The sequence below is a fragment of the Sphaerodactylus townsendi genome, linkage group LG13, assembly GCF_021028975.2.
Source record: "Sphaerodactylus townsendi isolate TG3544 linkage group LG13, MPM_Stown_v2.3, whole genome shotgun sequence".
Taxonomy (NCBI): domain Eukaryota; kingdom Metazoa; phylum Chordata; class Lepidosauria; order Squamata; family Sphaerodactylidae; genus Sphaerodactylus; species Sphaerodactylus townsendi.
Window position 1 is genome coordinate 48,065,767 of NC_059437.1, and position 14,883 is coordinate 48,080,649.

General features: G+C 46.7%; 1 protein-coding gene across 1 annotated transcript in view; it reads left to right on the plus strand.

Annotated features, from left to right (window-relative positions):
* Nucleotides 1-14,883, plus strand: part of LOC125442484 (polypeptide N-acetylgalactosaminyltransferase 9-like) — a 108,208-nt gene that overhangs the window by 20,416 nt on the left and 72,909 nt on the right. The gene's annotated exons all lie outside the window — the stretch shown is intronic.

A 14,883-nucleotide genomic window follows, 5' to 3' on the forward strand; every position in this document is an offset into this window, starting at 1 on the left:
TACTTCCAGAGCATTACCTCTAGCTACTGCTTCGAGGAAGGCAGGGCAGCCACCCGAGAGGTATGCAGTGCATCACAGACAAATCTCGGTGTCGCAGCCCCGGGCTGAAATGTAATTTGCACACAAACTCAAAGCCCCAAACTCCACAAGACACTGAAAAGTGGAGTCTGAGCACGGAGTTGTCCTAGAGGGACTGCTGTGGAGGGTAGCAGCGGCATAGAAACTGTGGAGAATATGCCCCAGAGAGGCAGCCAGATATGGCTGACTCTCAAATTGCTGCCAGACCGTCACAGCAGCTAAATTTGGGGCCTGTCAGCTTTCATCCAACTCCCTGGCTTAGCAGATTCCAGACTGTTTGCTGCGGTTTTTCAGAGCTGATTTTTGGAGGTAGGACGATGCATCAAGAGTCAGTGTCTTTGTATGACAAAGTGGCTGTGAGTTGAAGAGACTTGTGGTATCGCTATTCTCTGGGAATGAGGTGTTGTGATATGTGACCCAAGTACCACTGAGGACTATTTTGAATTTTTCATCCTTGTGTGGTACAGTGGCTAAAACAGTGGACTCTAATCTGGAGAACTGGGTTTGATTCCCCACTCCTCCACATGAGCGGCGAACTCTGATCTGGTGGACTGGATTTGTTTCCCCGTTCCTACATGTGAAGCCTGCTGGGTGACCTTGGCCCAGTCACAGTTCTCTCAGAACTCTCTCAGCTTCAGCTACCTCACAAGGTGTCAGAAAGGGGTTCGTAAGCCACTTTGAGTTTCCTTACAGGAGAGAATGGTGGGGTATAAGTCCAAACTCCTCCTCCTCTTCTTCTTCTAGCTTATCAGTGACCAATCCTATGACCCATCCTTTCCCCACCCCAGAAGAACAGAATATTCCTTTCTCCCTCCTCTCACTGTAGCCCTACTAATCTCCCAGAAATGCCACTCCCAGGGAGGGAAAAGGGAATCCTTAGGAATAGAGGTACCAACTCTAGGTTAGGAAATTCATGGAGATCTGAGGGGGAGACGGAGACAGGGCAGGGCAGAATTTAGGGAGCGGAGACCTTAGTGGGGTATAATACCATAGAGTTCACCCTCCGAACCAGCCATTTTTTCCAGGGGAACTGATCTCGGTGGCCTAGAGAGGAGTTGTAATTCCAAAACATCTCCAGGCAACCCTTCTTAGCTACAGCACAAGCAGCAAATTGGCAGTTTGTAGGTGGAAGAGGGAATTGGTGGGAATTGCTCCACTCCTTCCATTAGCAGCGGATTCAGTCTGGAGCCAACCTCCACTCCGCGCTCACCTCATTTTAACTTAATAAAAACCTGCGTTTCTCTGAAAGCTGAATGAGGACAATGCAGCACTAAAAGAGCATCGCGGGGTGGGGGAGGGGGAGCACAATGAGGAGAGTTCAACCTTCTTCGTAAATCACCACTTAATCCTGTAAAAATCCTTTACAAATTAGCATTCTGTTCAGGCTGAAAGAAACCGGATTATGCCGGAGGGCTTGAGATAGATTTTTGTGATGTCTGATAAACCTTTGTTGAACTCGTTTTAATCAAACTGAATCAAGGAATCCCACGCAGCTAATGAGCTTGATTGGGTCAGAATATTGCTTTGTGGCCCCTGCTAATCCTCTTTAAATGATATCCATTTTTATAAAGACGCTTCCCTCCCCCATAACCCCCAGGATATGTCTGGAAGGACTTGTTCTGGGAATCAAAAGGACGAGTCCAGCCGGCGTGGTGTAATAAAGCATAAACAGGCCTCTATAGTCTGGAGAGCTGGATTCGTGATTCCTCTAATTCTCCGTGATGAGCGGGCGCATGACTCATATCTGGTGAGCTGGATTTGTTCCCCCACTCCTCCACACGAAACCTGCTTTGGGAGATTTGCGGGGAAAGGGCCTTTGTGTTGCAAAGTTGTTTGATCCCGCCCGCCCGCAAATAGCAAAAGTGGAATACATTGTGCGTGCTTAGGCAAATGGCTTTCATCATTTATACGGCGTGTGCCGAAAAGAGGAAAATGTCCTTCAGTCGTAGTCCTGAATTTTGAGCACGTCCCCACTCCTACGCTGCCTTCGAGGGTGAAGGCAACAGAAATCAATAGTGCTAACAGACTGTGTGTTATTTACTCCTAGACTCATTAAAGATCTGGAGTGCTTTACAAGCCGTCCAGAAGTCCCCTCATTAACAGGTGCTTTGGATGCTCCTGATTGTTTAGAAAGGGAGCATATAAACATCAAAAGCCTTCTTTATGATTTGACCTAATAGGAGGAATTTATGAACCATCTTTTTACAATGGAGCTGTTAATCATCTCAGTAAAGATCTTTCTTTATCAGGGTATGAGAAGGAGAAACAAATTGGTTCTCTCCGGGTTCTGTACTCTAAGCAGGAAGCCATTGTGATCCAAGGCAAGATTTAAAGGGCAGGAGAACTCCAAATGTCCATTTGTGGAGTGAGGAGAGTATAGGGGGGTGAGGCCAAGCCTGCCAACTGGTGGCAGGGTTGGGGATATGGTGTGTGTGGGACCCAGAAGTGGCATATGATCGTTCTAGGAATTGCTGGAAACTCTATGGTTACCAACCCTGTGAGGTCAACTAAGGTATAGGGGTGCCAGGCCAAGACTGGCAGATGGTGGGAAGGTTGGGGATATTGTGTGTGTGCAACCCAGAAGTGACATATGGTAGTTCTAGGAATTGCTGGAAACTCTATGGTTACCAACCCTGTGAGGTCAGTTTAGGGGTGCCAGGCCAAGACTGGGAGATGCTGGGTGGATTGGGGATATTGTGTGTGTGCAACCCAGAAATGACAGTAGAGAGTGTTGAGGAATTGTTGGAACCTTGATTGATTACCAACCCTGTGCGAACAATTTAGGTGTTTCTCCAGATACCAAGACTGGGATATGTTCTTGGGGATCAGCCCCCGCCAGCCAGCAATTGGCCAATTGTCAGCGTTGGCAGGGGCTTCGATGTGAATTCTTGGTAGTTCATGAACACCTGGAGATCCACAGGTTGCAGACCCCTGCACTAGTGCCTTTAGAACCCACTGCCATCCAGGTATCTGCTGGGCGGTTTTGTTCTTAAAGTAAGCGCTTTGTCGTTTTGAGTATTTTATGGTTTTCTCTGTTTTTTTAAAAAAAGAATAGGCTAGCTTTGCTTTGTTATTGATTTGATTTTCCTGCTTAAGAATAAGGAGATTTCATGCACCTTTGAACACTCGCTGCATTTTTAGATGAGGTCCCCTTCTACCGCCATCAGTTATAATAGCTTCACAGTTTACCTACGACGCATTTTAAACTCTGAACTGTTCCCTTTGTTGCATTAACTGATAATGGAGCCACTTCTGAAAGGCTCCGCGCGCTCCCAGATCAAATCCCATACATTTAAAAGTAAGGTCACAGTCTCCTATTAAGTTTTTTGAAGGCAGGCAAGTCACTCCCATGTTTGCAAAGATCTGCAGACGCTTTATCGGCGTGAGTAATGCACCCATCTGGCTCCCCCGCCGGCTGCCGAACTGCAACGCCAACCGTTTGTTCGCAGCACAGCAAGCGGTTCTGGATTTTTTTGCTCTTCAGACTGTTATGAAATTGCATGTAGGTCTACCTGTCTCTTATCTGGTGAACTGGTTTTGTTTTGAGGCTCCTACACATGGAGCTTGCTGGGTCACCTTCGGATAGTCACAGTTCTCTCTGAACTCTCTCGGCGCCACCTACCTCACAAGGTGTCCATTGTGGGGAGAGGAAGGGAAAGGAGCTTGTAAACCCGTTTGAGTCTCCTTACAGGGGAGAAAAAACGGGGTATAAATCCAAACTCTTTCTCTTCACCCCCACATGCACAAACAGACACACAAGCTCCAATCTAGTAAAAGTTGGTGCTTGTAACACTAACTGACCAGACGTCCCGCTTTTGGTGGGACAGTCCCGCCTTTAAACAATTTGTCCCGCGTCCCATGGGTTCTTCAAATTGTCCTGATTTTTGGGAGGCTGCCGCACTGCCTTCTGGGGCGCAAGGCAGTGTGGCAGCCTCCTCAGCGCGCGCGGCTGCAGGAGCGCACGGCCTTCAGGGCTTGCCGTTTGCCGCCCTGTGACAGGGCAGGAAATGGCAAGCCCCAGAAGGCAGTGCGCTCCTGCAGCTGTACACACGTGGCCGCCTCCCCCCTGTCCCGGATCACAAAGGTGACCATCTGGTCACCTTATTGTAACCAGTCCTATTTTCTAACTTGAAATCAAGCAGGAAAGGCCATTTCCAACCTCTGCTTTGGTTCTGTTGCGTCAGCCTCCTTCCCCAGCCATCCTTCTCATCATCAAAAACTATTTTGGGCCGCTGGCCTGTCTGGGCAAGCATTCAAAGGCAGCTGCAAGGGAGGAAGAGCTTTTGAGGATGGGAACTTGCTTCCTGCTCCAAATTGCCTGCGGCTGACCTTCGCTTCACTCAGAGGCAAAAGGTTCATTCAGGGTGTTCCTTGAGTGTCACCTGTCAGTCGGGGAAAGAGACTGAAGAGCAAAGAGGGCAGACCGATGTGGCAGAAACCGGCGGTGCGCGCCAAGTTCTACAGAGCGACTGATAACGAAGAAGAACAGTTCAATGATGTTGTTGTCCATGAAATGGACATTCTAGTCAGACAGAAACGGTACTAAACTAACTCAGGGTTTCAATGAGATGGTTATATTAGTGACTTCTTTTTGAGACTCCAGACAAAAGCTGAGTTGCACATTCAGCCAGATCAAATCCTGGGGCCTTTCCCCACTCTCCCCTATCCCCCCCATGCCACGCGTTGCTCTCAGCGCGTGGCATCCCTGGCACGCGCCCTGGTGTCCCCACGACCCCGTGCTGTGCGGGGTCATCAAAAGGTGCCCTTTGCAAGAGCGCCAGGGATGCCGCGTGCTGAGGGGGCATGACAGCAGCAGCGTCGGGGCGGCTGCACTGTCGCCGCCCCTCTCGTGGGGAGTGCAGGGGGGCTTAAGGTAAGTGAAGAAAGGCCCTTGGTTCCTTTCTGGACCTTAGGTACAGACTTTCATTTTGAGTGCTCACATATGTTCTCTTTTCCCTAAGACCCTTTGTGTAGAAAAGCAGCAAATCAGGGAGAAAATTTCAGCCCAGCCCTCTGCCTGATGAATTTGTTTTCTGCATTCTGGGATGATAGTTACACATTCACAACAGCAAATCCCCTCACTTGCCGACTTGAGAGATTCAGTCCCAACAAGACTCTCATATCCATATGTCATTGGACACTGTGTAGCGTTCAGCTAGAGCCATCATGCACAACTGGCTGCATTCCCAGTGGATATTGTGTTCCCATTGCAGTCATTCACAATCGGATTGGCTTGCCTGCATGGGGAAATCTGCTTGTAAATGCTTGCAGTAGTGCAAAAGTAATAAAGTATCCACCTGCTTGTAGATAAGCCCGCAGATTGTTTTGTCCACCAAGGAAAATTCCCTTGCAAATTATTATTATATTGTTGGGTAGTTTGATTTTGCAAGATCTGAGAAACGACGGGACATTTTGGTGTTTTCCAAGGGTTGGAACCAGCTTGACAACTATTAACACACATATACTTGTATTGTCGAAGGCTTTCACGGCCGGAATCACTGGGGTGCTGTGTGGTTTCCGGGCTGTATGGCCGTGTTCTAGCAGCATTCTCTCCTGACGTTTCGCCTGCATCTGTGGCTGGCATTTTCAGAGGATCTTATTTTATCCCAGTCTTGTGCACTCATCTTTTGGCTGGTATTGATATGAAGGACTAATAACTCCCTGTCTAAGTTTGCAAGTTCTTATGGTGGTGTGCAAAATATTTCCTTCAGCCAGTACAAGCGTGCGTTTGTGGCGGTTATAGACGCGGTGAGCCTGTGGTGTTTTGAAAGTCCTTTTGGCTGTAAGAAATGAAGGGATGGTACCTGTGTCTCTGCAGCGTAGAAGAAAGGTTAGAGTCAGTAAGTGTGCTTTCCTAGAGCCGCAGTTTTTTCCACTTCCCGCGGTGTGTCTGGGAAACAATTTCTCCTCAGAGAGATGTTCAACGTACATTGTCGAAGGCTTTCACGGCCGGAATCACTTGGGTGCTGTGTGGTTTCCGGGCTGTATGGCCGTGTTCTAGCAGCATTCTCTCCTGACGTTTCGCCTGCATCTGTGGCTGGCATCTTCAGAGGATATACTTGCTTGCTTGATTTCCATATACTTGCTTGCTTCCATATACTTGATTTCCATATACTTGCTTGCTTCCATATACTTGATTTCCATATACTTGCTTGCTTGATTTCCAATTATGTGTGGATGCCCTGCATGAGAGGTGATACTGAATTTCTCCTTGTTCTTGTTTCGTTCCCCCCTCCCTTCCCCCCAAAAAACCATTTCTGTTTTACTTCTCTATTGAAGTTATAGAACATTTTATTTTGGTACCAGGTTTGTTTTTTGTGGCTCAGAAATTATCCCATAGAATCCCCACATTGTAAAACCAAATTTGTGCATCATTCCAGTAGCATTGTATGTATACTGGATAGGCAAATGTACAATTGACATAGAACTTGGGTATACAAGCCATGTGCCACACATGTATGATATAAACGGATCTACAACATTAATAAGAGAACTGAAATGGTCAACCAAAGCACCCAAATGGTGAACCAGAAATACAAACAGCTTTGCAATGAAATAAAATTAGGATTGGTTCTGGTGGGTTTTCCGGACTGTGAGGCCGTAGTCTGGTGGATCTTGTTCCTAACATTTTGCCTGCATAATGTATTTTATAATGCTGTTTGATGCTGCTAAGTTTTAAGAAATCTGTAAATTGTTTTAACTTATTTAATGTATTTTATGGTGTGTAATGTAATGGTCTATTGTGTGTAATATTGTTTTGGCCTTCTGTACACCGCCCAGAGCCCTTTGGGGGTGGGCGGTTTAAAATCCAAGATATAAATAAATAAAATAAATAAATCTGTGGCTGGAATCTTCAGAGGTGTATCACAGAGGGAAGTCTGTTACACACTCTGTGATAACACACTCTGTGATAACACCTTTGTATCACAGCCATGCAAATGGACACCTGGGGATAAAATAGACCCAGGTTAATATAACCTGGTGGTACACAGGTATAATTTTGCCATGCAAAAATGACCGTAGTGACACAACAGTTACTCCATTTGATTAGTTCCAAAGCCATTTCCCCTTCCCAGTCCTTTCCTGTTCCCATTAGCAAAAGTTCTCAAGATTGGGGTTGAGGTGGGTGAGATTAGGCCTTAGCCCTGGGTACAAAGTTGAAGTTTCCCCTGGACCTCTGACCAGAAGAGATGCTGCATCCTCAGGGAAAGTCCTTTCCTTTATCTCTCCTAGACCTACCATCGATCGTGATCCCCATGGTCCAGCGTATTTAATTGTAATCCCTCCCAAATTGAGCTTCTATGGGGGTACCACAAAAAAACAAGGCATCCAGCCCCTTAAGACAGCAACTGTCCCTGGACCCCTGTTTGAAGTTCAGTATTCTATTTTTCCTTTTCGGTCTGCCTGTGGTTTTGCTGACGCTGTGCAGTCTGGCCCAAAGGCCTCCGATAAGATAGATCTCTTGGGCCTCCTCAAAGATGCTGACAAGTTGCCTCCACTTAGCAGCTGTCCAAGGTCAAATGGGACTTCTAAAATATGAGCAAGTGTCAATCTTTGCCACAGCATCTGTCCCCGGCTTTTGGATGACTGTCAGGTCCCATGAATAAATTAGCCATGATTGGTGCAATACATTGTGCAGGCGGCTGGATATGACAAGTCAATATTAGAAGAGGACAACGCAGCACAGTGAGAAGGGGCCATGGCTCAGCGGTGAAGCATCTGCTCCAGAGGTGGGATCCAACCGGTTACTAATTTTTTTCTGAGTGCCGAGAAGGGGTTACTAAAGCAACATCCCTGCCCAATAGGGACTGGAGGTGCGTGTGTTCGGTGGCACCACTGTTTGAATCCCACCACCATCGGAACCTGTTATTAAAATTTTTGGATCCCACCACTGATTGCTCTCCATCCAGGAGGTCCCAGGTTCTAGACATAGCATCTCCAGTTAAAGGATTAGATGTGTGGACACTGCCATATCAACCCATGATCAGGCCCCTAGGCATTTAGATATTGAGGGCTCTTTCCAGCACTTCAGTCTTTCGCCCCACTACATACTGGGGGTACTAGACCATAGTATCTAGCCCTATATCCATTTTGCAGGGCTCCTGAAGAATTTTACCCACAATTTTACTCACTCACATGGCATCAAGGTATAATAAGGAGATGTAATAAGCAAAGAGGCAGCATGATGTCACAGTCCTGATGCCAGCGTGCTATTGGCCCACTGTCTCCCTCTCCCCGCCCCCACTAACTCAAAACAAACCTCAGTTGACTGCAAGAGTGTCTTACAACTTGCTGTCAACCGCACATGTATGGTGTATGGGCAGTGGTGGGATCCCAAAATTTTAGTAACAGGTTCCCATGGTGGTGGGATTCAAACTGTGGCGTAGTGCCAATGGGGCTGGGCGGGGGACGATGGGGGCGTGTCCGGGCATTCCAGGGACGGGGCATTAATAATTTCTATGTTACTGTAAAAAACTCTTACTGTAAAAAAAAAGTTCCTAATTTCCAGCTGGTATCTTTCTGTCCATAATTTAAACTCATTATAGCAAGTCCTATCATCTACTGCCAACAGAAACAACTACTTCTCCTCTAATTGACTGCCTGTCAACAATGCTGCTCAATACTGTTCAAAGGGACTTAACTTTTTTTCTAGAAATCAAAAGAAGGATACTTTCCTTAAACAAGGAACTTTACCATATTTCTAAAACATGTTTTTAAAAGCCCAACAGGGAGAATTATCCCGTTTTCTACCTTCGCTAACCAGCCACATAGGAAACAACAGGACTTTATGATTTTGGGAATTTCTAACGGAAAAGCAGACCCAATTAGTAACCCCCTCTTGGCTCACACAAATAATTAGTAACCCACTCTTGGGAACTGGTGAGAACCTGCTGGATCCCACCTCTGTGTATGGGCATGATATGTCTCCGAGCCCGGGTGTAGATTCTATTTGCAGGGTTGATTCAGCAAAGTGTTAAAAAGATTCAGTCCTTTGCAAGTCACTTTTTCTGCAAACTGTTCAGGTTCTTTGACTTTTGTTACACAACTCCCCATCCGCTTTTTTCAGCGTATAACACTGAGTCTGGAGGAAGCCCAGAGCTCAGCGCGCAGACGTTAAAGGAACCAGGCAACAGTGAGCAAGGGTTTAAGAGGCTCCAGACTCGCAGCTCTTTGAATGCCAGCCCCAAGGAATCTTGGGGGATTTACACCTACGGGTCAAAAAGCCGGCGCAGACTTTAGCCGAAGTGGCGGCACAGATTACTAAGGGATTTCTTATTCCCCAGCTTGCCTTCAGGAGTGTTTCTCACTTCCCCGCTCCTCGCTTTCAGAAATTTGAGCACATTCATGCCATAATTCTTGCAGACGAACCGAGTGGGGCAGCAGTTGTCATTTTTAAAAACTTCAAAATGCAGCTGAAACGTAAACTTTCTAAGGTTGCCAGTCGGCTGGGGATTTGGCAGCCATAGATGGTTCCAAAGTTAGTTTAATTTTAGACATTTTAATCCTGCTGTTCAAATCATTCTGGGCCCTTTAGGTGACAAACAGACTTTAAAATCAATTTTAAAAAACGGGGGTTTTTTTTACTACCAGGTCAAGACCCTGTCGAGCTTTTAAAGCAAGAGATATTCAGAGGTGATTTGCCATTGTCTGCCTTGACTTCTTTTGTGATTTCTCATACAAGTTCTGGCCATAAGTGACCCAGAGAGCTGTTGAGAGAGGGCTACCCTGGCCCATTCTGGTCAGGACCTGAACACAGATTTGTTGTTGTTTTTGAAGAAGAAGAAGAAGAAGAAGAAGAAGAAGAAGAAGAAGAAGAAGAAGAAGAAGAAGAAGAAGAAGAAGAAGAAGAAGAAGAAGAAGAAGAAGAAGAAGAAGTTGGATTTATACCCCACCTTTCTCTCCTGTGAAGAAACTCAAAGGGGCTTACAATCTACTTGCCCTTCCCCGCTCACAACAAACACCCTGTGAGGTGGGTGGGGCTGAGAGACCTCCCAAAAGCTGTGACTGGCCCAAGATCACCCAGCTGGCGTGTGCGGGAGTGCACAGGCTGATTAATCTGAATTCCCCAGATAAGCCTCCACAGCTCATGCGGCAGAGCGGGGAATCAAACTTGGTTCCTCCAGATTAGAATGCACCTGCTCTTAACTGCTACACCACTGCTTCTCCTAAAGAACACCGAAGTCAGCTAGAGAACACCAAATGAAACAGTAAAATGTTGACCTGCTGCTGGAAGACAATGAGAGAAGGGGACAGTCAAATCTCCCAGGGGAGGGAATTCCATACTTTTTGTTACCAAAGCAGCAGCAGCGGCGGCAGCAGCGGCGGCAGAGGAGGAGGAGGAGGAGGAGGAGGAGGAGGAGGAGGAGGAGGAGGAGGAAAAGTTTGGATTTATACCCTGCTTTTCTCAAGTGTGAGGAGTCTCAAAGCAGCTGACCAACTCCTTTCCCTTTCCCTCCCCACAACAGACACCTTGTGAAGTAGGTGGGGCTGAGAGAGTTCTGAGAGAACTGTGACTAGCCCAAGGTCACCCAGCAGGCTTTCTATGGAGAAGCAGGGAAACAAATCCAGTTCGGAACATCTTGTTAATTACAATTGCAGATGGGTCATGACTAGAGCAAGGTGTAACTCTTTTCCGTCAGTACATCTTCAAGGTTGCTTCTCTAATATCCCACAAAATGAGCATTGCTATCATTTCTGTCCTAATATAACTGATTCACTTTCTCATATTCTGCTTCACTGTTCAAAATACAACAGCATCAGAACTGATTTGAGAACTGTATTGCCAACAGGATTTATGCTCCTTTCTGATGAGATGAAGGTGGCTAAGCTTCTAAATAACTCTAATGCTGAAATCTCTGAAGCTGTTGCTACATTTTTACTCTGTGTACTGCAAGTTGTGCAATAATGATCTTTTTATTGTATTTGGAACTCATGACACACTCCGGTTTTATGCCTAATAAAGGTTTTGGATTTGGATTTGGAACAAATCCAGTTCACCAGATAACAGTCTGCCACTCATGTGGAGGATCAAACCCTGTTCTCCAGATTAGAGTCCACCTGCTCTTAACCACTACAGCATGCTAGATGTCTACACCACACTTGGACCTTTCTTGGGTTGCCCGACATTTTTTTCCTCTGCATTTCTCCCTGGATTTCCCTAAGCTCAGCACTCCGTAGGGATGCCAGCCTTCAGATGGGACATTCTGGTATCTGGGTAAAACTCTCTGGCAAAATCATGTTCTACCATAGAGTTTCTGCTCAAATATCAGAGTTCCCCCATGCTCGTTGGTGATGTGACGACATCATTTCCAGAAGCGGCATTGACATTTTATTTTTATTTCTATGTCTTTTATCCCACCCTATACCCAAAGGTCTTGGGGTGGGTTGCAACATAAGACTCATAAAAGTCGTAAAACCTGATTACCTGGACACAATTTCAATCCATAACAATACAACCTGTTTAAAATTCCTGCTGATGTGTTGATGCTGGCCTCCTTTTGCAGATGTTAAATTCCTCCCTGTCCCCCATCCCAACCATTTGCCAGGAAGTGCCAGAATACGATCCCCCAGAATTAGAACTGATCCAGGCGACAGAGGCACTTTCCCCACTTACTCTCCTCAAGTAGTGTGGGGTCACCCAGCATTCCCCACTACAGGGGTGGCGACAAGGCAACCACCCCGACGGTGTTGTGGGGATGGCCGGGTGCGCACCAGAGATGCTGTGCGCTGAGAGTAGCGCGCAGCAAAGGGCAGCAAAGGTAAGTGAGGAAACGCCCAGAGATCAGGTCCCCTGGAGAAAACGGCTGCTTTGGAGCATCAATTCTATGGCGTTAAGCCACATTGAGGCCCCTCCCCTCTATAAACTCTTTCCTCCCCAGACTCTATGACCAAAATCTCCAGTTACCTTCAAGCCCAGAGTTGGCAGTCCTTACGTGGCGGCACCTCCCTCCTTTCTTTCTTTCTGACTGAGTTTGGATTAATATTTTCCCCAGGTGGAAGCGGCTGTGACAGCGGTGAAATGCTGATACAGTGTAAAGATCACGGCTTAGAGCAACCCCCTGGGGCATTTTAATTAAATGTAGCAGCCAGACGGCACTGCCTGCAGAAGCCCGGCTTTCTTTCCTGTGGCTTCTGGGGGTCACTTTCATAAAACTGGCACGCCGCCTTATTATCTTGGCATGCATGAAAACGCAGCTGCTGTTTTGAAGAACCCGTCAAGAACTACTGCAAAGCTTGGGCAGGGGTGGGGGGTGAGATTGACTTCCAGGATACTTATCTTTAATGAGAAGAGGACTTCTCTGCTGGAAGCCCCTCCCATGGCGCTTGACTACTTGCAAGCAGGAAGTGGTTGTGGCTTCTTGAGCGCTGGTGGTTTGAAGATCGGCCCAACATCAAGGATCAACCAGAGAATGGGTAGCTTAAAGAGCTTTCCCCCCAAAAAAAGAACTGTGTTGTAATTGGGAGGGGGGTCACTTCAAGATATTCTAGGGATACTGGCCTCCAGGTGGTACCTGGGGACCGCCCAGAATTGCACCCAATCCCTGTTGAAGCAGTGGATTTACTCGGATGAACCACCTTGCAGGACACAATGTAGACAAGAACTGACAGACACACAGTCACCAGTGCAGTTCTATTTATTGCTATCTACTGACAAAGTGCTTCCCCAGACCACAAGTGTTTTCAGGCACACATTACTCTGCTGTCTGTGCTAACTATATACAAAAATGGTACCAATCAGGTGCCCTTACCTTATCAGGTTGTGCACACGGTACATGTTGTGCACTCAGTCCTAATTTGCATACGGCACCTGCTAGAAGGAGGGTCCAGCTGTCATTTAGATTTTGCTCTAAACACATGTTCTGACAATCCCCAGACTACAGAGATCAGTTCCCCTAAGAAAATGGCTGGTCTGGAGGGTAGACTGTGGCATTGAACTCCACTGAGGTCCCTGTCATCCCCAAACTCCATCTCCAAATCACCAGGAGTTTCCCAATTGGGATCTGGCAACCCACCCCCACACTTTGCCAAGGGCCAAGGCAGACCCGAACACTCTCGGAGAATCTGATTAAGATGGGAGTGGGGGGTGCGTGTGTCACAATTCTCAACAGCAGTCGCCATATCCACATCATTGTTATTTTCATTATTTTTTCTTTTATACTACATTTATATCCTGCCTTTCTATCCTCAGAAGCAGGGGTGTCGCTTATAGAATTGTGCCTGGGGCTCACTCTGGGAACCGCACACACCCCAGTCACTCCCCACCCCCAATCTCCACACGGAGTTTGGGAGCGGGGCCAGCCAGCTTCCGGCCCCCGATCTCCATGTGGAACATAGGAGCAGAGCCCTCCTGTTTGATTCTGGCCTCAGCTAGTGTCAGCTCCTCCCCCAGACATGCCCTTAGGCTCCCCCCACACTACCATGCATGTGGATTCACATAACCTCTTTGAATGGGACTGTAGAGCTCAGAAAATCTTGCTAAGAATCCATCCATCCATCCATCCATCCATCCATCCATCCATCCATCCATCCATCCATCCATCCCTCCCTTTCTCTCCCCAGTGGGTACCCAAGGCAGCCTTGCATAATTCTCTCCATTTTATCATCACAACAAGCCTTGTGAGGTGAATTAGCTTGAATGTGTCTGACCTGACTGGCCCAAGGTCACCCAATGAGCCTTTGTGACAGTGTCGGGATTTGAATTCGGTTCTCCCAGATCCTAGTCTTTAAAAAAAACACAGAGTTTTTTAATGTGGAATTTGCTGGTGCTGTCTCCACCCCCACCCCCTTCCCACTGCCTTGTACCTGCAGACTGCTGTGGCAATTGATTGCTTAGGTCAAAGAAGGGTAATTGAGCAGAAGCAGAAAAGGACAAAGATATATTTTTTTTTTAAAAAAAAGGATTCTCAAAGCATCCTTCATGTTTCAGGTTTAGAATCTGCCAACTAGGTGTTTTAAAACTTTTTAAAGGTGTTGCTTGTAAAAAAAAAGAAAAAAGGAAGGATTAGAATCTGAAATGCTTCCATTTGCAAAGTTTGAAAGAAATGACATGCAGAACTGATGCACAATACGGTGACAAACTGGACTGACAGTTCACCAGGGACAGGTTTGTTTATTGGTTTGACACTTTTCTGCTAAACAATTGCATTGATTTTTGTCCTCCTTTTACATTTTGGTGATATTTTATTTATTTAAAAAAATCCACAATTGCAAAACTGCAAGGGGGGGGGGGGTCATCATGTAAAACAGAGGAAACCAATTGTTAAAAATCCCAAATCCCATGAGCTCTTAAATGCTGCTGAGAAGTATCAGTGGTGTAGGCCAGTCTAGGATCAGGTTCAGATTTACACTGTGAGGTTTGGGTAGCCTTGGGCCAGCCATGTGCTGTAAGCTTAACATGTATCACTGAGGAGTTGAGAGGATAAGGAAAGGGCCATGGCTCAATGGTAGAGCATCTGCTAAGAATTCAGAAGGTCAGAGGTTCAATCCCCAGGTTAGTCCCTAGCATCTGCTGTTAAACGGATCAGGTAATTAATGATATGAAAAACCTCTATACTCTGTTCCACAGAGAGATGATACAGGGGCTGATGGGAATCGTAGTCTGTGAACATCTGGAAGGCCAGAGTTGGACACCCATGGCCTAAGCTGCATCTTAACTACATAGCCTGTGCACTCCCACACACGCCAGCTGGGTGACCTTGGGCTAGTCTAGTGTGACAGTCCCGCTTTTAAGAAATTTGTCCCGCATCCCGCGGGGTTTTTTAAATCTCCCAATTTTTGGAAGGCTGCTGCACTGCCTTCTGGGGT